The sequence below is a fragment of the Gorilla gorilla genome, chromosome 17 (genome assembly GCF_029281585.2).
Source record: "Gorilla gorilla gorilla isolate KB3781 chromosome 17, NHGRI_mGorGor1-v2.1_pri, whole genome shotgun sequence".
Classification (NCBI taxonomy): domain Eukaryota; kingdom Metazoa; phylum Chordata; class Mammalia; order Primates; family Hominidae; genus Gorilla; species Gorilla gorilla.
In genome coordinates this window covers 11,991,869-12,017,018 of record NC_073241.2, presented here as the reverse complement: position 1 = coordinate 12,017,018, position 25,150 = coordinate 11,991,869, and positions in this window count along the sequence as shown.

The following is a 25,150-nucleotide window of genomic DNA, read 5'->3' as shown; positions in this document are numbered from 1 at the left end:
TGGAATGGAATGGAATGGAATGGAATCAACCAGAGTAGAATGGAATGTATTGGAATGGAATGGAATGGAATGGAATGGAATGGAATGGAATCGAATGGAATGGAATGGAATGGAATGGAATGGAATGGAATGGAATGGAATCAATCAGAGTAGAACGGAATGGAATGGAATGGATTGCATTGGAATGGAATTCAATGGAATAGAATGGAATGGAAGGGAATGGAATGGAATGGAATGGAATCGAATGGAATCAAATGGAATCGAACGGAATGGAATGGAATAGAATGGAATCAACCCGAGTAGAACAGAATGGAATGGAATGGAATGGAATGGAATGGAATGGAATGGAATGGAACGGAATCGAATGGAATGGAATGGAATGGAATGGAATGGAATGGAATGGAATGGAATAGAATGGAATTGAATGGAATGGAATGGAATGGAATGGAATAGAATGGAATCAACCCGAGTAGAATGGAATGGATTGGAATGGAAAGGAATGGAATGGAATGGAATCGAATGGAATGGAATGGAATGGAATGGAATGGAATCAATCCGAGTAGAATGGAATGGAATGGAATTCAATGTAACCGAAAGGAATTGATTCAACCCATGTGGAACGGAACGGGATGGGACGGGACGGGACCGGATGGGACGGGTCGGGATGAGACGGAATGGAACGGAACGGAATGGCATGGAATCAACCAGAGTAGAATGGAATGGAATGGAATGGAATGGAAAGGAAAGGAATAGAATAGAATAGAATGGAATTGAACCAACCCGCGTGGAACAGAATGGAACGTAACGGAAACGAGCGGAACGGAATGGAAAGGAATCAACCCGAGTAAAACGGCACGGGACGGGACGGGACGGGACGGAACGGGACGGAACGGAACGGAACCAAACTCAATGGAATCAACCCGAGTAGAACGGAATGGAGTAAATGGAAAGGAATGGAATGGAATGGAATGGAATGGAATGGAATGGAATGGAATGGAATGGAATGGAATGGAATGGAATCGAATGGAATGGAATGGAATCGAATGGAATGGAATGGAATAGAATGGAATATAATGGAATGGAATCGAATGGAATGGAATGGAATCGAATGGAATGGAATGGAATAGAATGGAATATAATGGAATGGAATGGAATGGAATGGAATGGAGTCAACCCGAGTAGAATGGAATGGATTGGAATGGAATGGAATGGAAAGTAATGGAATGGAATGGAATGGAATGGAATGGAATGGAATGGAATGGAATGGAATGGAATGGAATCAACCCGAGGAGAACTAAATGGAATGGAAAGGAATGGAATGGAATGGAATGGAATGGAATGGAATGGAATGGAATTCAATGGATTAGAATGGAATGGAATAGAATGGAATGGAATGGAATGGAATGGAATGGAATGGAATGGAATGGAATGGAATGGAATGGAATGGAATGGAATGGAATCAACCCGACTAGAACGGAATGGAATGGAATGGAATGGAATGGAATGGAATGGAATGGAATGGAATGGAATGGAATGGAATGGAATGGAATGGAATCCACCCGAGTAGAATGGAATGGATTGGAATGGAATGGAAAGGAATGGAATGGAATCGAGTGGAATCGAATGGAATGAAATGGAATGGAATGGAATGGAATGGAATGGAATGGAATGGAATCAACCTGAGTAGAATGGAATGGATTGGAATGGAATGGAATGGAATCGAATCGAATGGAATCGAAAGAAATGGAATGGAATGGAATGCAATGAAATGGAATGGAATGGAATCAACCCGAGTAGAACGGAATGGAATGGAATGGAATGGAATGGGATGGAATGGAATCGAATGATATCGAATGGAATCGAATGGAATGGAATGGAATTGAATGGAATCAACCCGAGAGGAAAGGAATGGAACGGAATGGAATGGAATGGAATGGAATGGAATGGAATGGAATGGAATGGAAATCAACCTGAGTAGAACGGAATGGAATGGAATGGAATGGAATGGAATGGAATGGAATGGAATGGAATGGAGTGGAATCAAACCGATTAGAACGGAATGGAATGGAATGAAATGGAATGGAATGGAATGGAATGGAATGGAATGGAATGGAATAGAATGGAATCAACCCGAGTAGAATGGAATGGATTGGAATGGAAAGGAATGGAATGGAATGGAATCGAATGGAATGGAATGGAATGGAATGGAATGGAATCAATCCGAGTAGAATGGAATGGAATGGAATTCAATGTAACCGAAAGGAATTGATTCAACCCATGTGGAACGGAACGGGATGGGACGGGACGGGACGGGATGGGACGGGTCGGGATGAGACGGAATGGAACGGAACGGAATGGCATGGAATCAACCCGAGTAGAATGGAATGGAATGGAATGGAATGGAAAGGAAAGGAATAGAATAGAATAGAATGGAATTGAACCAACCCGCATGGAACAGAATGGAACGTAACGGAAACGAGCGGAACGGAATGGAAAGGAATCAACCCGAGTAAAACGGCACGGGACGGGACGGGACGGGACGGGACGGGACGGGACGGAACGGAACGGAACCAAACTCAATGGAATCAACCCGAGTAGAACGGAATGGAGTAAATGGAATGGAATGGAATGGAATGGAATGGAATGGAATGGAATGGAATGGAATGGAATGGAATGGAATGGAATGGAATGGAATGGAATGGAATGGAATGGAATGGAATCGAACGGAATCGAATGGAATAGAATGGAATATAATGGAATGGAATGGAATGGAGTCAACCCGAGTAGAATGGAATGGATTGGAATTGAATGGAATGGAAAGTAATGGAATGGAATGGAATGGAATGGAATGGAATGGAATGGAATCAACCCGAGTAGAACTAAATGGAATGGAAAGGAATGGAATGGAATGGAATTGAATGGAATGGAATGGAATTCAATGGAGTAGAATGGAATGGAATAGAATGGAATGGAATGGAATGGAATGGAATCGAATGGAATGGAATGGAATCGAATGGAATGGAATGGAATGGAATGGAATGGAATGGAAAGAACCCGAGTGGAATGGAATGGAATGGAATGATGAACCCGGGTAGAATGGAATGGTTTGGAATGAAATGGAATGGAATGGAATGGAATGGAATCGAATGGAATCGAATGGAATGGAATGGAATGGAATGGAATGGAATGGAATGGAATGGAATGGAATGGAATGGAATGGAATCATCCCGAGTAGAACGGAATGGGTTGGAATGGAAAGGAAAGAAATGGAATGGAATGGAATGGAATGGAATGGAATGGAATGGAATGGAGTGGAATCAAACCGATTAGAACGGAATGGAATGGAATGGAATGGAATGGAATGGAATGGAATGGAATGGAATGGAATGGAATGGAATGGAATAGAAAGGAATGGAATGGAATGGAATGGAATGGAATGGAATGGAATGGAATGGAATCAACCCGAGTAGAGTGGAATGGATTGTAATGGAATGGAATGGAATGGAATGGAATGGAATGGAATCGAATGGAATGGAATGGAATCGAATGGAATGGAATGGAATGGAATGGAATGGAATGAAATGGAATGGAATGGAATGGAATGGAATGGAATCAAACGGAATCGAATGGAATAGAATGCAATATAATGGAATGGAATGGAATGGAATGGAGTCAACCCGAGTAGAATGGAATGGATTGGAATGGAATGGAATGGAAAGTAATGGAATGGAATGGAATGGAATGGAATCAACCCGAGTAGAACTAAATGGAATGGAAAGGAATGGAATGGAATGGAATTGAATGGAATGGAATGGAATTCAATGGAGTAGAGTGGAATGGAATAGAATGGAATGGAATGGAATGGAATGGAATGGAATGGAATGGAATGGAATGGAATGGAATGGAATGGAATGGAATGGAATGGAATGGAATGGAATAGAATGGAATCAACCCGACTAGAACGGAATGGAATGGAATGGAATGGAATGGAATGGAATGGAATGGAATGGAATGGAATAGAATGGAATGGAATGGAATGGAATGGAATGGAATGGAGTGGAATCAACCCGAGTAGAGCGGAATGGAAACGAATGGAATGGAATGGAATGGAATGGAATGGAATGGAATGGAATTTAATGGAATGGAATGGAATCAAAAGGAATGGAATGGAACGGAATGGAATGGAATGGAATGGAATGGAATGGAATGGAATCAACCCGTGTAGAATGAAATGGATTGGAATGGAATGGAATGGAATGGAATGGAATGGAATGGAATGGAATGGAATCAAATGGAATCGAATGGAATCGAATGGAATCGAATGGAATGGAATGGATTCGAACGGAATCGAATGGAATGGAATGGAATATAATGGAATGGAATGGAATGGAATGGAATGGAATGGAATGGAATGGAATGCAGTCAACCCGAGTAGAATGGAATGGATTGGAATGGAATGGAATGGAAAGTAATGGAATGGAATGGAATGGAATGGAATGGAATGGAATGGAATGGAATGGAATGGAATGGAATGGAATCAACCAGAGTAGAACTAAATGGAATGGAAAGGAATGGAATGGAATGAAATAGAATGGAATGGAATGGAATTCAATGGAGTAGAATGGAATGGAATAGAATGGAATGGAATGGAATGGAATGGAATGGAATGGAATGGAATAGAATGGAATCAACCCGACTAGAACGGAATGTAATGGAATGGAATGGAATGGAATCGAATGGAATGGAATGGAATGGAATGGAATGGAATGGAATGGAATGGAATGAAACTGAATGGAATGGAATGGAATGGAATGGAATGGAATGGAATGGAATGGAATGGAATGGAATGGAATGGAATCAACCCGAGTAGAATGGAATGGATTGGAATGGAATGGAATGGAATGGAATGGAATGGAATGGAATGGAATGGAATGGAATGGAATGGAATGGAATCAATCCGAGTAGAATGGAATGGAATGGAATTCAATGTAACCGAAAGGAATTGAATCAACCCACGTGGAACGGAACGGGATGGGACGGGAAGGGACGGGATGGGACGGGTCGGAATGGGACGGAATGGAACGGAATGGAACGGCATGGAATCAACCCGAGTAGAATGGAATGGAATGGAATGGAATAGAATAGAATAGAATGGAACTGAACCAACCCGCGTGGAACGGAATGGAATGGAATGGAAACGAGCGGAACGGAATGCAAAGGAATCAACCCGAGTAAAACGGAACGGGACGGGACCGGACGGGACGGGACGGAACGGAACAGAACCAAACTCAATGGAATCAACCCGAGAAGAACGGAATGGAATAAATGGAAAGGAATGGAATGGAATGGAATGGAATGGAATGGAATGGAATGGAATGGAATGGAGTGGAAAGGAATGGAATGGAATGGAATGGAAATCAACCCGAGTAGAACGGAATGGAATGGAATGGAATGGAATGGAATGGAATGGAATGGAATGGAATGGAATGGAATGGAATGAGCCCGAGTGGAATGGAATGGAATGGAATGGAATGGAATGGAATGGAATGGAATCGAATGGAATGCTCAACCCGAGTGGAATGGAATGGAATGGAATGGAATGGAATGGAATGGAATGGAATGGAATGGAGTGGAATCAACCCGAGTAGAACGGAATGGAATGGAATGGAATGGAATGGAATGGAATGGAATTCAATGGAATAGAATGGAATGGAATGGAATGGAATAAAATGAAATGGAATGGAATGGAATCGAATGGAATAGAATGGAATCGAATGGAATGGAATGGAATAGAATGGAATGGAATGGAATGGAATGGAGTGGAATCAACCCGAGTAGAACAGAATGGAATGGAATGGAATGGAATGGAATGGCATGGAATCGAATGGAATAGAATGGAATGGAATGGAATGGAATGGAATGAACCCAAGTAGAATGGAATGGATTGGAATGGAATGGAATGGAATGGAATGGAATCGATTCGAATGGAATGCAATGGAATGGAATGGAATGGAATGGAATGGAATGGAATGGAATGGAATGGAATGGAATGGAATGGAGTGGAATCAACCCGAGTAGAATGGAATGGAAAGGAATGGAATGGAATGGAATGGAATGGAATGGAATGGAATGGAATCAACCCGTATAGAATGGAATGGAATGGAATGGAATGGAATCAACCCGTGTAGAATGGAATGGAATGGAATGGAATGGAATGGAATGGAATGGAATGGAATCGAATGGAATCGAATGGAATCGAATGGAATCGAATGGAATGGAATGGAATCGAACGGAATCGAATGGAATGGAATGGAATATAATGGAATGGAATGGAATGGAATGGAATGGAATGGAATGGAATGGAATGGAATGGAATCAACCCGTGTAGAATGGAATGGAATGGAATGGAATGGAATGGAATGGAATGGAATGGAATGGAATCGAATGGAATCGAATGGAATCGAATGGAATGGAATGGAATCGAACGGAATCGAATGGAATGGAATGGAATATAATGGAATGGAATGGAATGGAATGGAATGGAATGGAATGGAATGGAATCAACCCGTATAGAATGGAATGGAATGGAATGGAATGGAATCAACCCGTGTAGAATGGAATGGAATGGAATGGAATGGAATGGAATGGAATGGAATGGAATCGAATGGAATCGAATGGAATCGAATGGAATCGAATGGAATGGAATGGAATCGAACGGAATCGAATGGAATGGAATGGAATATAATGGAATGGAATGGAATGGAATGGAATGGAATGGAATGGAATGGAATGGAATGGAGTCAACCCGAGTAGAATGGAATGGATTGGAATGGAATGGAATGGAAAGTAATGGAATGGAATGGAATGGAATGGAATGGAATGGAATGGAATGGAATGGAATGGAATGGAATGGAATGGAATCAACCAGAGTAGAACTAAATGGAATGGAAAGGAATGGAATGGAATGGAATAGAATGGAATGGAATGGAGTGGAAAGGAATGGAATGGAATGGAATGGAAATCAACCCGAGTAGAACGGAATGGAATGGAATGGAATGGAATGGAATGGAATCAACCAGAGTAGAACTAAATGGAATGGAAAGGAATGGAATGGAATGAAATAGAATGGAAAGGAATGGAATTCAATGGAGTAGAATGGAATGGAATAGAATGGAATGGAATGGAATGGAATGGAATGGAATGGAATAGAATGGAATCAACCCGACTAGAACGGAATGTAATGGAATGGAATGGAATGGAATCGAATGGAATGGAATGGAATGGAATGGAATGGAATGGAATGGAATGAAACTGAATGGAATGGAATGGAATGGAATGGAATGGAATGGAATGGAATGGAATGGAATGGAATGGAATGGAATCAACCCGAGTAGAATGGAATGGATTGGAATGGAATGGAATGGAATGGAATGGAATGGAATGGAATGGAATGGAATGGAATGGAATGGAATGGAATCAATCCGAGTAGAATGGAATGGAATGGAATTCAATGTAACCGAAAGGAATTGAATCAACCCACGTGGAACGGAACGGGATGGGACGGGAAGGGACGGGATGGGACGGGTCGGAATGGGACGGAATGGAACGGAATGGAACGGCATGGAATCAACCCGAGTAGAATGGAATGGAATGGAATGGAATAGAATAGAATAGAATGGAACTGAACCAACCCGCGTGGAACGGAATGGAACGGAATGGAAACGAGCGGAACGGAATGCAAAGGAATCAACCCGAGTAAAACGGAACGGGACGGGACGGGACGGGACGGGACGGAACGGAACAGAACCAAACTCAATGGAATCAACCCGAGAAGAACGGAATGGAATAAATGGAAAGGAATGGAATGGAATGGAATGGAATGGAATGGAATGGAATGGAGTGGAAAGGAATGGAATGGAATGGAATGGAAATCAACCCGAGTAGAACGGAATGGAATGGAATGGAATGGAATGGAATGGAATGGAATGGAATGGAATGGAATGGAATGGAATGGAACGGAATGGAATGGAATGGAATGGAATGAGCCCGAGTGGAATGGAATGGAATGGAATGGAATGGAATGGAATGGAATCGAATGGAATGCTCAACCCGAGTGGAATGGAATGGAATGGAATGGAATGGAATGGAATGGAATGGAATGGAATGGAATGGAGTGGAATCAACCCGAGTAGAACGGAATGGAATGGAATGGAATGGAATGGAATGGAATGGAATTCAATGGAATAGAATGGAATGGAATGGAATGGAATAAAATGAAATGGAATGGAATGGAATCGAATGGAATAGAATGGAATCGAATGGAATGGAATGGAATAGAATGGAATGGAATGGAATGGAATGGAGTGGAATCAACCCGAGTAGAACAGAATGGAATGGAATGGAATGGAATGGAATGGCATGGAATCGAATGGAATAGAATGGAATGGAATGGAATGGAATGGAATGAACCCAAGTAGAATGGAATGGATTGGAATGGAATGGAATGGAATGGAATGGAATCGATTCGAATGGAATGCAATGGAATGGAATGGAATGGAATGGAATGGAATGGAATGGAATGGAATGGAGTGGAATCAACCCGAGTAGAATGGAATGGAAAGGAATGGAATGGAATGGAATGGAATGGAATGGAATGGAATGGAATCAACCCGTATAGAATGGAATGGAATGGAATGGAATGGAATCAACCCGTGTAGAATGGAATGGAATGGAATGGAATGGAATCGAATGGAATCGAATGGAATCGAATGGAATCGAATGGAATGGAATGGAATCGAACGGAATCGAATGGAATGGAATGGAATATAATGGAATGGAATGGAATGGAATGGAATGGAATGGAATGGAATGGAATGGAATCAACCCGTGTAGAATGGAATGGAATGGAATGGAATGGAATGGAATGGAATCGAATGGAATCGAATGGAATCGAATGGAATCGAATGGAATGGAATGGAATCGAACGGAATGGAATGGAATGGAATGGAATATAATGGAATGGAATGGAATGGAATGGAATGGAATGGAATGGAATGGAATGGAATCAACCCGTATAGAATGGAATGGAATGGAATGGAATGGAATCAACCCGTGTAGAATGGAATGGAATGGAATGGAATGGAATGGAATGGAATGGAATGGAATGGAATCGAATGGAATCGAATGGAATTGAATGGAATCGAATGGAATGGAATGGAATCGAACGGAATCGAATGGAATGGAATGGAATATAATGGAATGGAATGGAATGGAATGGAATGGAATGGAATGGAATGGAATGGAATGGAGTCAACCCGAGTAGAATGGAATGGATTGGAATGGAATGGAATGGAAAGTAATGGAATGGAATGGAATGGAATGGAATGGAATGGAATGGAATGGAATGGAATGGAATGGAATGGAATGGAATCAACCAGAGTAGAACTAAATGGAATGGAAAGGAATGGAATGGAATGGAATAGAATGGAATGGAATGGAATTCAATGGAGTAGAATGGAATGGAATAGAATGGAATGGAATGGAATGGAATGGAATGGAATAGAATGGAATCAACCCGACTAGAACGGAATGGAATGGAATGGAATGGAATGGAATCGAATGGAATGGAATGGAATGGAATGGAATGGAATGGAATCGAGTGGAATGAAACTGAATGGAATGGAATGGAATGGAATGGAATGGAATGGAATGGAATGGAATGGAATGGAATGGAATGGAATGGAATGGAATCAACCCGAGTAGAATGGAATGGATTGGAATGGAATGGAATGGAATGGAATGGAATCAATCCGAGTAGAATGGAATGGAATGGAATTCAATGTAACCGAAAGGAATTGAATCAACCCATGTGGAACGGAACGGGATGGGACGGGAAGGGACGGGATGGGACGGGTCGGAATGGGACGGAATGGAACGGAATGGAACGGCATGGAATCAACCAGAGTAGAATGGAATGGAATGGAAAGGAATAGAATAGAATAGAATGGAACTGAACCAACCCGCGTGGAACGGAATGGAACGGAATGGAAACGAGCGGAACGGAATGCAAAGGAATCAACCCGAGTAAAACGGAACGGGACGGGACGGGACGGGACGGGACGGAACGGAACGGAACCAAACTCAATGGAATCAACCCGAGTAGAACGGAATGGAATAAATGGAAAGGAATGGAATGGAATGGAATGGAATGGAATGGAATGGAATGGAATGGAATGGAATGGAGTGGAATGGAATGGAATGGAATGGAATGGAAATCAACCCGAGTAGAACGGAATGGAATGGAATGGAATGGAATGGAATGGAATGGAATGGAATGGAATGGAATGGAATGGAATGAGCCCGAGTGGAACGGAATGGAATGGAATGGAATGGAATGGAATGGAATGGAATCGAATGGAATGCTCAACCCGAGTGGAATGGAATGGAATGGAATGGAATGGAATGGAATGGAATGGAATGGAATGGAGTGGAATCAACCCGAGTAGAACGGAATGGAATGGAATGGAATGGAATGGAATGGAATTCAATGGAATAGAATGGAATGGAATGGAATGGAATACAATGAAATGGAATGGAATGGAATCGAATGGAATAGAATGGAATCGAATGGAATGGAATGGAATAGAATGGAATGGAATGGAATGGAATGGAGTGGAATCAACCCGAGTAGAACAGAATGGAATGGAATGGAATGGAATGGAATGGAATGGAATCGAATTGAATAGAATGGAATGGAATGGAATGGAATGGAATGAACCCAAGTAGAATGGAATGGATTGGAATGGAATGGAATGGAATGGAATGGAATGGAATCGATTCGAATGGAACGCAATGGAATGGAATGGAATGGAATGGAATGGAATGGAATGGAATGGAATCAACCCGAGTAGAAAGGAATGGATTGGAATGGACTGGAATGGAACGGAATGGAATGCAATCAATCCGAGTAGAATGGAATGGAATGGAATGGAATAGAATTCAATGTAATAGAATGGAATTGAATCAACCTGCGTGTAACGGAATGGAATGGAATGGAAAGGAACGGAACGGAATGGAACGGAATCAACCCGATCAGAACGGAACGGAATGGAACGGAATGGCACGGCATGGAATCAACCCAAGTAAAATGGAATGGAATGGAATGGAATGGAATGGAATGGAATGGAATGGAATGGAATAGAATAGAATGGAATTGAATCAACCCGCGTGGAACTGAATGGAAGGGAACGGAAAGGAACGGAACGGAGTGGAATGGAATCAACCCGAGTACAACGGCACGGGACGGGACGGGACGGGACGGGACGGGACGGGACGGGACGAGACGGGACGGGACGGGACGTGTCGGGATGGGACGGGACGTGTCGGGACGAAACGGAACGGAACGGAACTCAATGGATTCAAGCCGAGTAGAACGGAATGGAATAGAATGGAATGGAATGGAATGGAATGGAATGGAATGGAATGGAATGGAATGGAATGGAATGGAATGGAGTGGAATGGAATGGAATGGAATGGAATGGAAATCAACCCGAGTAGAACGGAATGGAATGGAATGGAATGGAATGGAATGGAATGGAATGGAATGGAATGGAATGGAATGGAATGAGCCCGAGTGGAACGGAATGGAATGGAATGGAATGGAATGGAATGGAATGGAATCGAATGGAATGCTCAACCCGAGTGGAATGGAATGGAATGGAATGGAATGGAATGGAATGGAATGGAATGGAATGGAGTGGAATCAACCCGAGTAGAACGGAATGGAATGGAATGGAATGGAATGGAATGGAATTCAATGGAATAGAATGGAATGGAATGGAATGGAATACAATGAAATGGAATGGAATGGAATCGAATGGAATAGAATGGAATCGAATGGAATGGAATGGAATAGAATGGAATGGAATGGAATGGAATGGAGTGGAATCAACCCGAGTAGAACAGAATGGAATGGAATGGAATGGAATGGAATGGAATGGAATCGAATTGAATAGAATGGAATGGAATGGAATGGAATGGAATGAACCCAAGTAGAATGGAATGGATTGGAATGGAATGGAATGGAATGGAATGGAATGGAATCGATTCGAATGGAACGCAATGGAATGGAATGGAATGGAATGGAATGGAATGGAATGGAATGGAATCAACCCGAGTAGAAAGGAATGGATTGGAATGGACTGGAATGGAACGGAATGGAATGCAATCAATCCGAGTAGAATGGAATGGAATGGAATGGAATAGAATTCAATGTAATAGAATGGAATTGAATCAACCTGCGTGTAACGGAATGGAATGGAATGGAAAGGAACGGAACGGAATGGAACGGAATCAACCCGATCAGAACGGAACGGAATGGAACGGAATGGCACGGCATGGAATCAACCCAAGTAAAATGGAATGGAATGGAATGGAATGGAATGGAATGGAATGGAATGGAATGGAATAGAATAGAATGGAATTGAATCAACCCGCGTGGAACTGAATGGAAGGGAACGGAAAGGAACGGAACGGAGTGGAATGGAATCAACCCGAGTACAACGGCACGGGACGGGACGGGACGGGACGGGACGGGACGGGACGGGACGAGACGGGACGGGACGGGACGTGTCGGGATGGGACGGGACGTGTCGGGACGAAACGGAACGGAACGGAACTCAATGGATTCAAGCCGAGTAGAACGGAATGGAATAGAATGGAATGGAATGGAATGGAATGGAATGGAATGGAATGGAATGGAATGGAATGGAATGGAATGGAATGGAATGGAATGGAATGGAAATCAACCTGAGTAGAACGGAATGGAATGGAATGGAATGGAATGGAATGGAATGGAATGGAATGGAATGGAATGGAATGAACCCGAGTGGAATGGAATGGAATGGAATGCAATGGAATGATGAATCCGAGTAGAATGGAACGGTTTGGAATGAAATGGAATGGAATGGAATGGAATGGAATCGAATGGAATGGAATGGAATGGAATGGAATGGAATGGAATGGAATGGAATGGAATGGAATGGAATGGAATGGAATGGAATGGAATGGAATGGAATCAACCCGAGTAGAAAGGAATGGGTTGGAATGGAAAGGAATGGAATGGAATGGAATGGAATGGAATGGAATGCAATGGAAAGGAAGGGAATGGAATGGAGTGGAATCAACCCGAGTAGAACGGAATGGAATGGAATGGAATGGAATGGAATGGAATGGAATGGAATGGAATGGAATGGAATGGAATGGAATGGAAAGGAATAGAAAGGAATGGAATGGAATGGAATGGAATGGAATGGAATGGAATGGAATGGAATGGAATGGAATGGAATGGAATGGAATGGATTGGAATGGAATGGAATGGAATGGAATCAACCCGAGTAGAATGGAATGGATTTGAATGGAATGGAATGGAATGGAATGGAATGGAATGGAAGGGAATCGAATGGAATGGAATGGAATCGAATGGAATGGAATGGAATGGAATGGAATCGAACGGAATCAAATGGAATAGTATGGAATATAACGGAATGGAATGGAGTGGAATGGAATGGAATGGAGTCAACCCGAGTAGAATAGAATGGAATGGAATGGAATGGAATGGAAAGTAATGGAATGGAATGGAATGGAATGGAATGGAATGGAATGGAATGGAATGGAATGGAATGGAATGGAATGGAATGGAATGGAATGGAATGGAATGGAATGGAATGAAATCAACCCGAGTAGAACTAAATGGATTGGAAAGGAATGGAATGGAATGGAATGGAATGGAATGGAATGGAATTCAATGGAGTAGAATGGAATGGAATAGAATGGAATGGAATGGAATGGAATGGAATGGAATGGAATGGAATGGAATGCAATGGAATGGAACGGAATCAACCCGACTAGAACGGAATGGAATGGAATGGAATGGAATGGAATGGAATGGAATGGAATGGAATGGAATCGAATGGAATGGAATGGAATGGAATGGAATGGAATGGAATGGAATGGAATGGAATGGAATGGAATGGAATCCACCCGAATAGAATGGAATGGATTGGAATGGAATGGAAAGGAATGGAATGGAATCGAGTGGAATGGAATGGAATGGAATGGAATGGAATGGAATGGAATGGAATGGAATGGAATGGAATGGAATGGAATGGAATGGAATCAACCTGAGTAGAATGCAATGGATTGGAATGGAATGGAATGGAATGGAATCGAATGGAATCGAAAGAAAAGGAATGGAATGGAATGGAATGAAATGGAATGGAATGGACTCACCCCAAGAAGAACGGAATGGAATGGAATGGAATGGAATGGGATGGAATGGAATTGAATGATATCGAATGGAATCGAATGGAATGGAATGGAACAGAATGGAATCAACTCGAGTGGAACGGAATGGAATGGAATGGAATGGAATGGAATGGAATGGAATGGAATGGAATGGAATGGAATGGAATGGAATGCAATGGAATGGAATGGAATGGAATAGAATGGAATCAACCCGACTAGAACGGAATGGAATGGAATGGAATGGAATGGAATGGAATGGAATGGAATGGAATGGAATGGAATGGAATTCAATGGAATAGAATGGAATGGAATGGAATGGAATAAAATGAAATGGAATGGAATGGAATCGAATGGAATAGAATGGAATCGAATGGAATGGAATGGAATAGAATGGAATGGAATGGAATGGAATGGAGTGGAATCAACCCGAGTAGAACAGAATGGAATGGAATGGAATGGAATGGAATGGAATGGAATCGAATGGAATAGAATGGAATGGAATGGAATGGAATGGAATGAACCCAAGTAGAATGGAATGGATTGGAATGGAATGGAATGGAATGGAATGGAATCGATTCGAATGGAACGCAATGGAATGGAATGGAATGGAATGGAATGGAATGGAATGGAATGGAATGGAATGGAATGGAATCAACCCGAGTAGAATGGAATGGATTGGAATGGACTGGAATGGAATGGAATGGAATGCAATCAATCCGAGTAGAATGGAATGGAATGGAATGGAATAGAATTCAATGTAATAGAATGGAATTGAATCAACCTGCGTGTAACGGAATGGAATGGAATGGAAAGGAACGGAACGGAATGGAACGGAATAAACCCGATCAGAACGGAACGGAATGGAACGGAATGGCACGGCATGGAATCAACCCAAGTAAAATGGAATGGAATGGAATGGAATGGAATGGAATGGAATGGAATGGAATGGAATGGAATAGAATAGAATGGAATTGAATCAACCCGCGTGGAACTGAATGGAAGGGAACAGAAAGGAACGGAACGGAGTGGAATGGAATCAACCCGAGTACAACGGCACGGGACGGGACGGGACGGGACGGAACGGGACGAGACGGGACGGGACGGGACGTGTCGGGACGGGACGGGACGTGTCGGGATGAAAAGGAACGGAACGGAACTCAATGGATTCAAGCCGAGTAGAACGGAAAGGAATAGAATGGAATGGAATGGAATGGAATGGAATGGAATGGAATGGAATGGAATGGAATGGAATGGAATGGAATGGAATGGAATGGAAATCAACCTGAGTAGAACGGAATGGAATGGAATGGAATGGAATGGAATGGAATGGAATGGAATGGAATGGAATGAACCCGAGTGGAATGGAATGGAATGGAATGGAATGGAATGGAATGGAATGATGAATCCGAGTAGAAAGGAACGGTTTGGAATGAAATGGAATGGAATGGAATGGAATGGAATCGAATGGAATGGAATGGAATGCAATGGAATGGAATGGAATGGAATGGAATGGAATGGAATGGAATGGAATGGAATGGAATGGAATCAACCCGAGTAGAAAGGAATGGGTTGGAATGGAAAGGAATGGAATGGAATGGAATGGAATGGAATGGAATGCAATGGAATGGAAGGGAATGGAATGGAGTGGAATCAACCCGAGTAGAACGGAATGGAATGGAATGGAATGGAATGGAATGGAATGGAATGGAATGGAATGGAATGGAATGGAATGGAATAGAAAGGAATGGAATGGAATGGAATGGAATGGAATGGAATGGAATGGAATGGAATGGAATGGAATGGATTGGAATGGAATGGAATGGAATGGAATCAACCCGAGTAGAATGGAATGGATTGGAATGGAATGGAATGGAATGGAATGGAATGGAATGGAAGGGAATCGAATGGAATGGAATGGAATCGAATGGAATGGAATGGAATGGAATGGAATCGAACGGAATCGAATGGAATAGAATGGAATATAACGGAATGGAATGGAGTGGAATGGAATGGAATGGAGTCAACCCGAGTAGAATAGAATGGAATGGAATGGAATGGAATGGAAAGTAATGGAATGGAATGGAATGGAATGGAATGGAATGGAATGGAATGGAATCAACCCGAGTAGAACTAAATGGATTGGAAAGGAATGGAATGGAATGGAATGGAATAGAATGGAATGGAATTCAATGGAGTAGAATGGAATGGAATAGAATGGAATGGAATGGAATGGAATGGAATGGAATGGAATGGAATGGAATGGAATGGAATGGAAAGCAATGGAATGGAACGGAATCAACCTGACTAGAACGGAATGGAATGGAATGGAATGGAATGGAATGGAATGGAATGGAATCGAATGGAATGGAATGGAATGGAATGGAATGGAATGGAATGGAATGGAATGGAATGGAATGGAATGGAATGGAATGGAATCCACCCGAATAGAATGGAATGGATTGGAATGGAATGGAAAGGAATGGAATGGAATCGAGTGGAATCGAATGGAATGGAATGGAATGGAATGGAATGGAATGGAATGGAATGGAATGGAATGGAATGGAATCAACCTGAGTAGAATGCAATGGATTGGAATGGAATGGAATGGAATGGAATCGAATGGAATCGAAAGAAATGGAATGGAATGGAATGGAATGAAATGGAATGGAATGGACTCAACCCAAGAAGAACGGAATGGAATGGAATGGAATGGAATGGGATGGAATGGAATCGAATGATATCGAATGGAATCGAATGGAATGGAATGGAATAGAATGGAATCAACCCGAGTGGAACGGAATGGAATGGAATGGAATGGAATGGAATGGAATCAACCCGAGTAGAACTAAATGGAATGGAAAGGAATGGAATGGAATGGAATAATATGGAATGGAATGGAATTCAATGGAGTAGAATGGAGTGGAATAGAATGGAATGGAATGGAATGGAATGGAATGGAATGCAATGGAATGGAATGGAATGGAATAGAATGGAATCAACCCGACTAGAACGGAATGGAATGGAATGGAATGGAATGGAATGGAATGGAATGGAATGGAATGGAATGGAATGGAATCGAATGGAATGGAATGGAATGGAATGGAATGGAATGGAATGGAATGGAATCCACCCGAGTAGAATGGAATGGATTGGAATGGAATGGAAAGAATGGAATGGAATCGAGTGGAATGGAATGGAATGGAATGAAATGGAATGGAATGGAATCAACTCAAGAAGAACGGAATGGAATGGAATGGAATGGAATGGGATGGAATGGAATCGAATGATATCGAATGGAATCGAATGGAATGGAATGGAATAGAATGGAATCAACCCGAGTGGAACGGAATGGAATGGAATGGAATGGAATTGAATGGAATGGAATGGAATGGAATGGAATGGAATGGAATCGAATCGAATGGAATGAAATGCAATGGAATGGAATGGAATGGAATGGAATGGAATGGAATGGAATGGAATGGAATGGAATAGAATGGAATGGAATGGAATGGAATGGAATGGAATGGAATCAACCCGAGTAGAACTAAATGGAATGGAAAGGAATGGAATGGAATGGAATAGAATGGAATGGAATGGAATTCAATGGAGTAGAATGGAGTGGAATAGAATGGAATGAAATGGAATGGAATGGAATGGAATGGAATGGAATGGAATGTAATGGAATGGAATAGAATGGAATCAACCTGACTAGAACGGAATGGAATGGAATGGAATGGAATGGAATGGAATGGAATGGAATGGAATGGAATCGAATGGAATGGAATGGAATGGAATGGAATGGAATGGAATGGAATGGAATGGAATGGAATGGAATGGAATCCACCGGAGTAGAATGGAATGGATTGGAATGGAATGGAAAGAATGGAATGGAATCGAGTGGAATGGAATGGAATGGAATGGAATGGAATGGAATGGAATGGAATGGAATCAACCCGAGTAGAATGGAATGGATTGGAATGGAATGGAATGGAATGGTCTCGAATTGAATCGAATGGAATGGAATGGAATGGAATGGAATGAAATGGAATGGAATGGAATCAACCCGAGTAGAACGGAATGGAATGGAATGGAATGGAATGGGATGGAATGGAATCGAATGATCTCGAATGGAATCGAATGGAATGGAGTCGAATGGAATCGAATGGAATGCAATGGAATGGAATGGAATGGAATGGAATGGAGTGGAATGGAATGGAATGGAATCAACCCGAGTAGAATGGAATGGATTGGAATGGAATGGAATGGAATGGAATGGAATCGAATGGAATCGAATGGAATGGAGTGGAATGGAATGGAATGGAATGGAATGGAATGGAATGGAATGGAATGGAATGGAATCAACCCGAGTAGAACGGAATGGAATGGAATGGAATGGAATGGAATGGAATGGAATGGAATGGAATGGAATGGAATAGAATGGAATGGAATCGAATGGAATCGAATGGAAACGAATGGAATGGAATGGAATGGAATGGAATGGAATCAACCAGAGTAGAATGGAATGTATTGGAATGGAATGGCATGGAATGGAATGGAATGGAATGGAATCGAATGGAATGGAATGGAATGGAATGGAATGGAATGGAATGGAATGGAATGGAATGGAATGGAATGGAATGGAGTCAATCAGAGTAAAACGGAATGGAATGGAATGGAATGGAATGGAATACAATGGAATGGAATGGAATTCAATGGAATAGAATGGAATGGAAGGGAATGGAATGGAATGGAATGGAATCGAATGGAATCGAATGGAATCGAACGGAATGGAATGGAATAGAATGGAATCAACCCGAGTAGAACGGAATGGAATGGAATGGAATGGAATGGAATCGAATCGATTGGAATGGAATGGAATGGAATGGAATGGAATCAACCCGAGTAGAATGGAATGGATTGGAATGGAAAGGAATGGAATGGAATGGAATTGAATGGAATGGAATGGAATGGAATGGAATTCAATGGAATAGAATGGAATGGAATGGAATGGAATAAAATGAAATGGAATGGAATGGAATCGAATGGAATAGAATGGAATCGAATGGAATGGAATGGAATAGAATGGAATGGAATGGAATGGAATGGAGTGGAATCAACCCGAGTAGTACAGAATGGAATGGAATGGAATGGAATGGAATGGAATGGAATGGAATGGAATGGAATGGAATCGAATGGAATGGAATGGAATGGAATCAACCCAAGTAGAATGGAATGGATTGGAATGGAATGGAATGGAATGGAATGGAATCGAATCGAATGGAACGCAATGGAATGGAATGGAATGGAATGGAATGGAGTGGAATGGAATGGAATCAACCCGAGTAGAATGGAATGGATTGGAATGGACTGGAATGGAATGGAATGGAATGCAATCAATCCGAGTAGAATGGAATGGAATGGAATGGAATGGAATTCAATGTAATAGAATGGAATTGAATCAACCCGCGTGTAACGGAATGGAACGGAACGGAAAGGAACGGAACGGAATGCAACGGAATCAACCCGATCAGAACGGAACGTAATTTGACGGGACGGGACGGGACGGGACGCGTCGGGATGGGACGCAATGGAACGGAACGGAACGGCATGGAATCAACCTGAGTAGAATGGAATGGAATGGAATGGAATGGAATGGAATGGAATGGAATGGAATGGAATAGAATGGAATTGAATCAACCCGCGTGGAACTGAATGGAACGGAACGGAAATGAACGGAACGGAGTGGAATGGAATCAACCCGAGTACAACGGCACGGGACGGGACGGGACGGGATGGGACGGGACGGGACGGGAAGGGACGGGACGTGTCGGGACGGAACGGAACGGAACGGAACTCAATGGATTCAAGCCGAGTAGAACGGAATGGAATAGAATGGAATGGAATGGAATGGAATGGAATGGAATGGAATGGAATGGAATGGAATGGAATGGAATCAACCCGAATAGAACGGAATGGAATGGAGTGGAATGGAATGGAATGGAATGGAATGGAATGGAGTGAAATGGAATGGAATGGAATGGAATGGAATGGAATGGAAATCAACCTGAGTAGAACGGAATGGAATGGAATGGAATGGAATGGAATGGAATGGAATGGAATGGAATGGAATGGAAAGAACCCGAGTGGAATGGAATGGAATGGAATGGAATGGAATGGAATGGAATGATGAACCCGAGTAGAATGGAATGGTTTGGAATGAAATGGAATGGAATGGAATGGAATGGAATCGAATGGAATGGAATGGAATGGAATGGAATGGAATGGAATGGAATGGAATGGAATCAACCCGACTAGAACGGAATGGGTTGGAATGCAAAGGAATGGAATGGAATGGAATGGAATGGAGTGGAATCAAACCGATTAGAACGGAATGGAATGGAATGGAATGGAATGGAATGGAATGGAATGAAAAGGAATGGAATGGAATCAACCCGAGTAGAACGGAATGGAATGGAATGGAATGGAATGGAATGGAATGGAATGGAATGGAATGGAATCAACCCGAGTAGAATGGAATGGATTGGAATGGAATGGAATGGAATGGTCTCGAATTGAATCGAATGGAATGGAATGGAATGGAATGGAATGAAATGGAATGGAATGGAATCCACCGGAGTAGAATGGAATGGATTGGAATGGAATGGAAAGAATGGAATGGAATCGAGTGGAATGGAATGGAATGGAATGGAATGGAATGGAATGGAATGGAATGGAATGGAATGGAATCAACCCGAGTAGAATGGAATGGATTGGAATGGAATGGAATGGAATGGTCTCGAATTGAATCGAATGGAATGGAATGGAATGGAATGGAATGAAATGGAATGGCATGGAATCAACCCGAGTAGAACGGAATGGAATGGAATGGAATGGAATGGGATGGAATGGAATCGAATGATCTCGAATGGAATCGAATGGAATGGAGTCGAATGGAATCGAATGGAATGCAATGGAATGGAATGGAATGGAATGGAATGGAGTGGAATGGAATGGAATGGAATCAACCCGAGTAGAATGGAATGGATTGGAATGGAATGGAATGGAATGGAATGGAATCGAATGGAATCGAATGGAATGGAGTGGAATGGAATGGAATGGAATGGAATGGAATGGAATGGAATGGAATGGAATGGAATCAACCCGAGTAGAACGGAATGGAATGGAATGGAATGGAATGGAATGGAATGGAATGGAATGGAATGGAATGGAATGGAATTCAATGGAATAGAATGGAATGGAATCGAATGGAATCGAATGGAAACGAATGGAATGGAATGGAATGGAACGGAATGGAATCAACCAGAGTAGAATGGAATGTATTGGAATGGAATGGCATGGAATGGAATGGAATGGAATGGAATCGAATGGAATGGAATGGAATGGAATGGAATGGAATGGAATGGAATGGAATGGAATGGAATGGAATGGAATGGAATGGAGTCAATCAGAGTAAAACGGAATGGAATGGAATGGAATGGAATGGAATACAATGGAATGGAATGGAATTCAATGGAATAGAATGGAATGGAAGGGAATGGAATGGAATGGAATGGAATCGAATGGAATCGAATGGAATCGAACGGAATGGAATGGAATAGAATGGAATCAACCCGAGTAGAACGGAATGGAATGGAATGGAATGGAATGGAATCGAATCGATTGGAATGGAATGGAATGGAATGGAATGGAATCAACCCGAGTAGAATGGAATGGATTGGAATGGAAAGGAATGGAATGGAACGGAATTGAATGGAATGGAATGGAATGGAATGGAATTCAATGGAATAGAATGGAATGGAATGGAATGGAATAAAATGAAATGGAATGGAATGGAATCGAATGGAATAGAATGGAATCGAATGGAATGGAATGGAATAGAATGGAATGGAATGGAATGGAATGGAGTGGAATCAACCCGAGTAGTACAGAATGGAATGGAATGGAATGGAATGGAATGGAATGGAATGGAATGGAATGGAATGGAATCGAATGGAATGGAATGGAATGGAATCAACCCAAGTAGAATGGAATGGATTGGAATGGAATGGAATGGAATGGAATCGAATCGAATCGAATGGAACGCAATGGAATGGAATGGAATGGAATGGAATGGAGTGGAATGGAATGGAATCAACCCGAGTAGAATGGAATGGATTGGAATGGACTGGAATGGAATGGAATGGAATGCAATCAATCCGAGTAGAATGGAATGGAATGGAATGGAATGGAATTCAATGTAATAGAATGGAATTGAATCAACCGGCGTGTAACGGAATGGAACGGAACGGAAAGGAACGGAACGGAATGCAACGGAATCAACCCGATCAGAACGGAACGTAATTTGACGGGACGGGACGGGACGGGACGCGTCGGGATGGGACGCAATGGAACGGAACGGAACGGCATGGAATCAACCCGAGTAGAATGGAATGGAATGGAATGGAATGGAATGGAATGGAATGGAATGGAATGGAATAGAATGGAATTGAATCAACCCGCGTGGAACTGAATGGAACGGAACGGAAATGAACGGAACGGAGTGGAATGGAATCAACCCGAGTACAACGGCACGGGACGGGACGGGACGGGATGGGACGGGACGGGACGGGACGGGACGGGACGTGTCGGGACGGAACGGAACGGAACGGAACTCAATGGATTCAAGCCGAGTAGAACGGAATGGAATAGAATGGAATGGAATGGAATGGAATGGAATGGAATGGAATGGAATGGAATGGAATGGAATGGAATCAACCCGAATAGAACGGAATGGAATGGAGTGGAATGGAATGGAATGGAATGGAATGGAATGGAGTGAAATGGAATGGAATGGAATGGAATGGAATGGAATGGAAATCAACCTGAGTAGAACGGAATGGAATGGAATGGAATGGAATGGAATGGAATGGAATGGAATGGAATGGAATGGAATGGAAAGAACCCGAGTGGAATGGAATGGAATGGAATGGAATGGAATGGAATGATGAACCCGAGTAGAATGGAATGGTTTGGAATGAAATGGAATGGAATGGAATGGAATGGAATCGAATGGAATGGAATGGAATGGAATGGAATGGAATGGAATGGAATGGAATGGAATCAACCCGACTAGAACGGAATGGGTTGGAATGCAAAGGAATGGAATGGAATGGAATGGAATGGAATGGAATGGAATGGAATGGAATGGAGTGGAATCAAACCGATTAGAACGGAATGGAATGGAATGGAATGGAATGGAATGGAATGGAATGAAAAGGAATGGAATGGAATCAACCCGAGTAGAACGGAATGGAATGGAATGGAATGGAATGGGATGGAATGGAATCGAATGATATCGAATGGAATCGAATGGAATGGAATCGAATGGAATCGAATGGAATGCAATGGAATGGAATGGAATGGAATGGAATGGAATGGAATGGAATGGAATGGAATGGAATGGAATGGAATGGAATGGAATCAACCCGAGTAGAATGGAATGGATTGGAATGGAATGGAATGGAATGGAATGGAATCGAATGGAATCGAATGGAATGGAGTGGAATGGAATGGAATGGAATGGAATGGAATGGAATGGAATGGAATGAAATCAACCCGAGTAGAACGGAATGGAATGGAATGGAATGGAATGGGATGGAATGGAATCGAATGATATCGAATGGAATCGAATGGAATGGAATCGAATGGAATCGAATGGAATGCAATGGAATGGAATGGAATGGAATGGAATGGAATGGAATGCAATGGAATGGAATGGAATGGAATGGAATGGAATGGAATGGAATGGAATGGAATGGAATGGAATCAACCCGAGTAGAATGGAATGGATTGGAATGGAATGGAATGGAATGGAATGGAATCGAATGGAATCGAATGGAATGGAGTGGAATGGAATGGAATGGAATGGAATGGAATAGAATGGAATGGAATGGAATGGAATTCAATGGAATAGAATGGAACGGAATCGAATGGAATCGAATGGAGACGAATGGAATGGAATGGAATGGAATGGAATGGAATGGAATCAACCAGAGTAGAATGGAATGTATTGGAATGGAATGGAATGGAATGGAATGGAATGGAATGGAATGGAATCGAATGGAATGGAATGGAATGGAATGGAATGGAATGGAATGGAATGGAATAGAATGGAGTCAATCAGAGTAGAACGGAATGGAATGGAATGGAATGGAATGGAATGCAATGGAATGGAATGGAATTCAATGGAATAGAATGGAATGGAAGGGAATGGAATGGAATGGAATGGAATCGAATGGAATCGAATGGAATCGAACGGAATGGAATGGAATAGAATGGAATCAACCCGAGTAGAACGGAATGGAATGGAATGGAATGGAATGGAATGGAATCGAATGGAATGGAATGGAATGGAATGGAATGGAATCAACCCGAGTAGAATGGAATGGATTGGAATGGAAAGGAATGGAATTGGATGGAATGGAATGGAATGGAATGGAATTCAATGGAATAGAATGGAATGCAATGGATTGGAATAAAATGAAATGGAATGGAATGGAATCGAATGGAATAGAATGGAATCGAATGGAATGGAATGGAATAGAATGGAATGGAATGGAATGGAATGGAGTGGAATCAACCCGAGTAGAACAGAATGGAATGGAATGGAATGGAAAGGAATGGAATGGAATGGAATCGAATGGAATGGAATGGAATGGAATGGAATGAACCCAAGTAGAATGGAGTGGATTGGAATGGAATGGAATGGAATGGAATGGAATCGAATCGAATGGAACGCAATGGAATGGAATGGAATGGAATGGAATGGAATGGAATGGAATGGAAT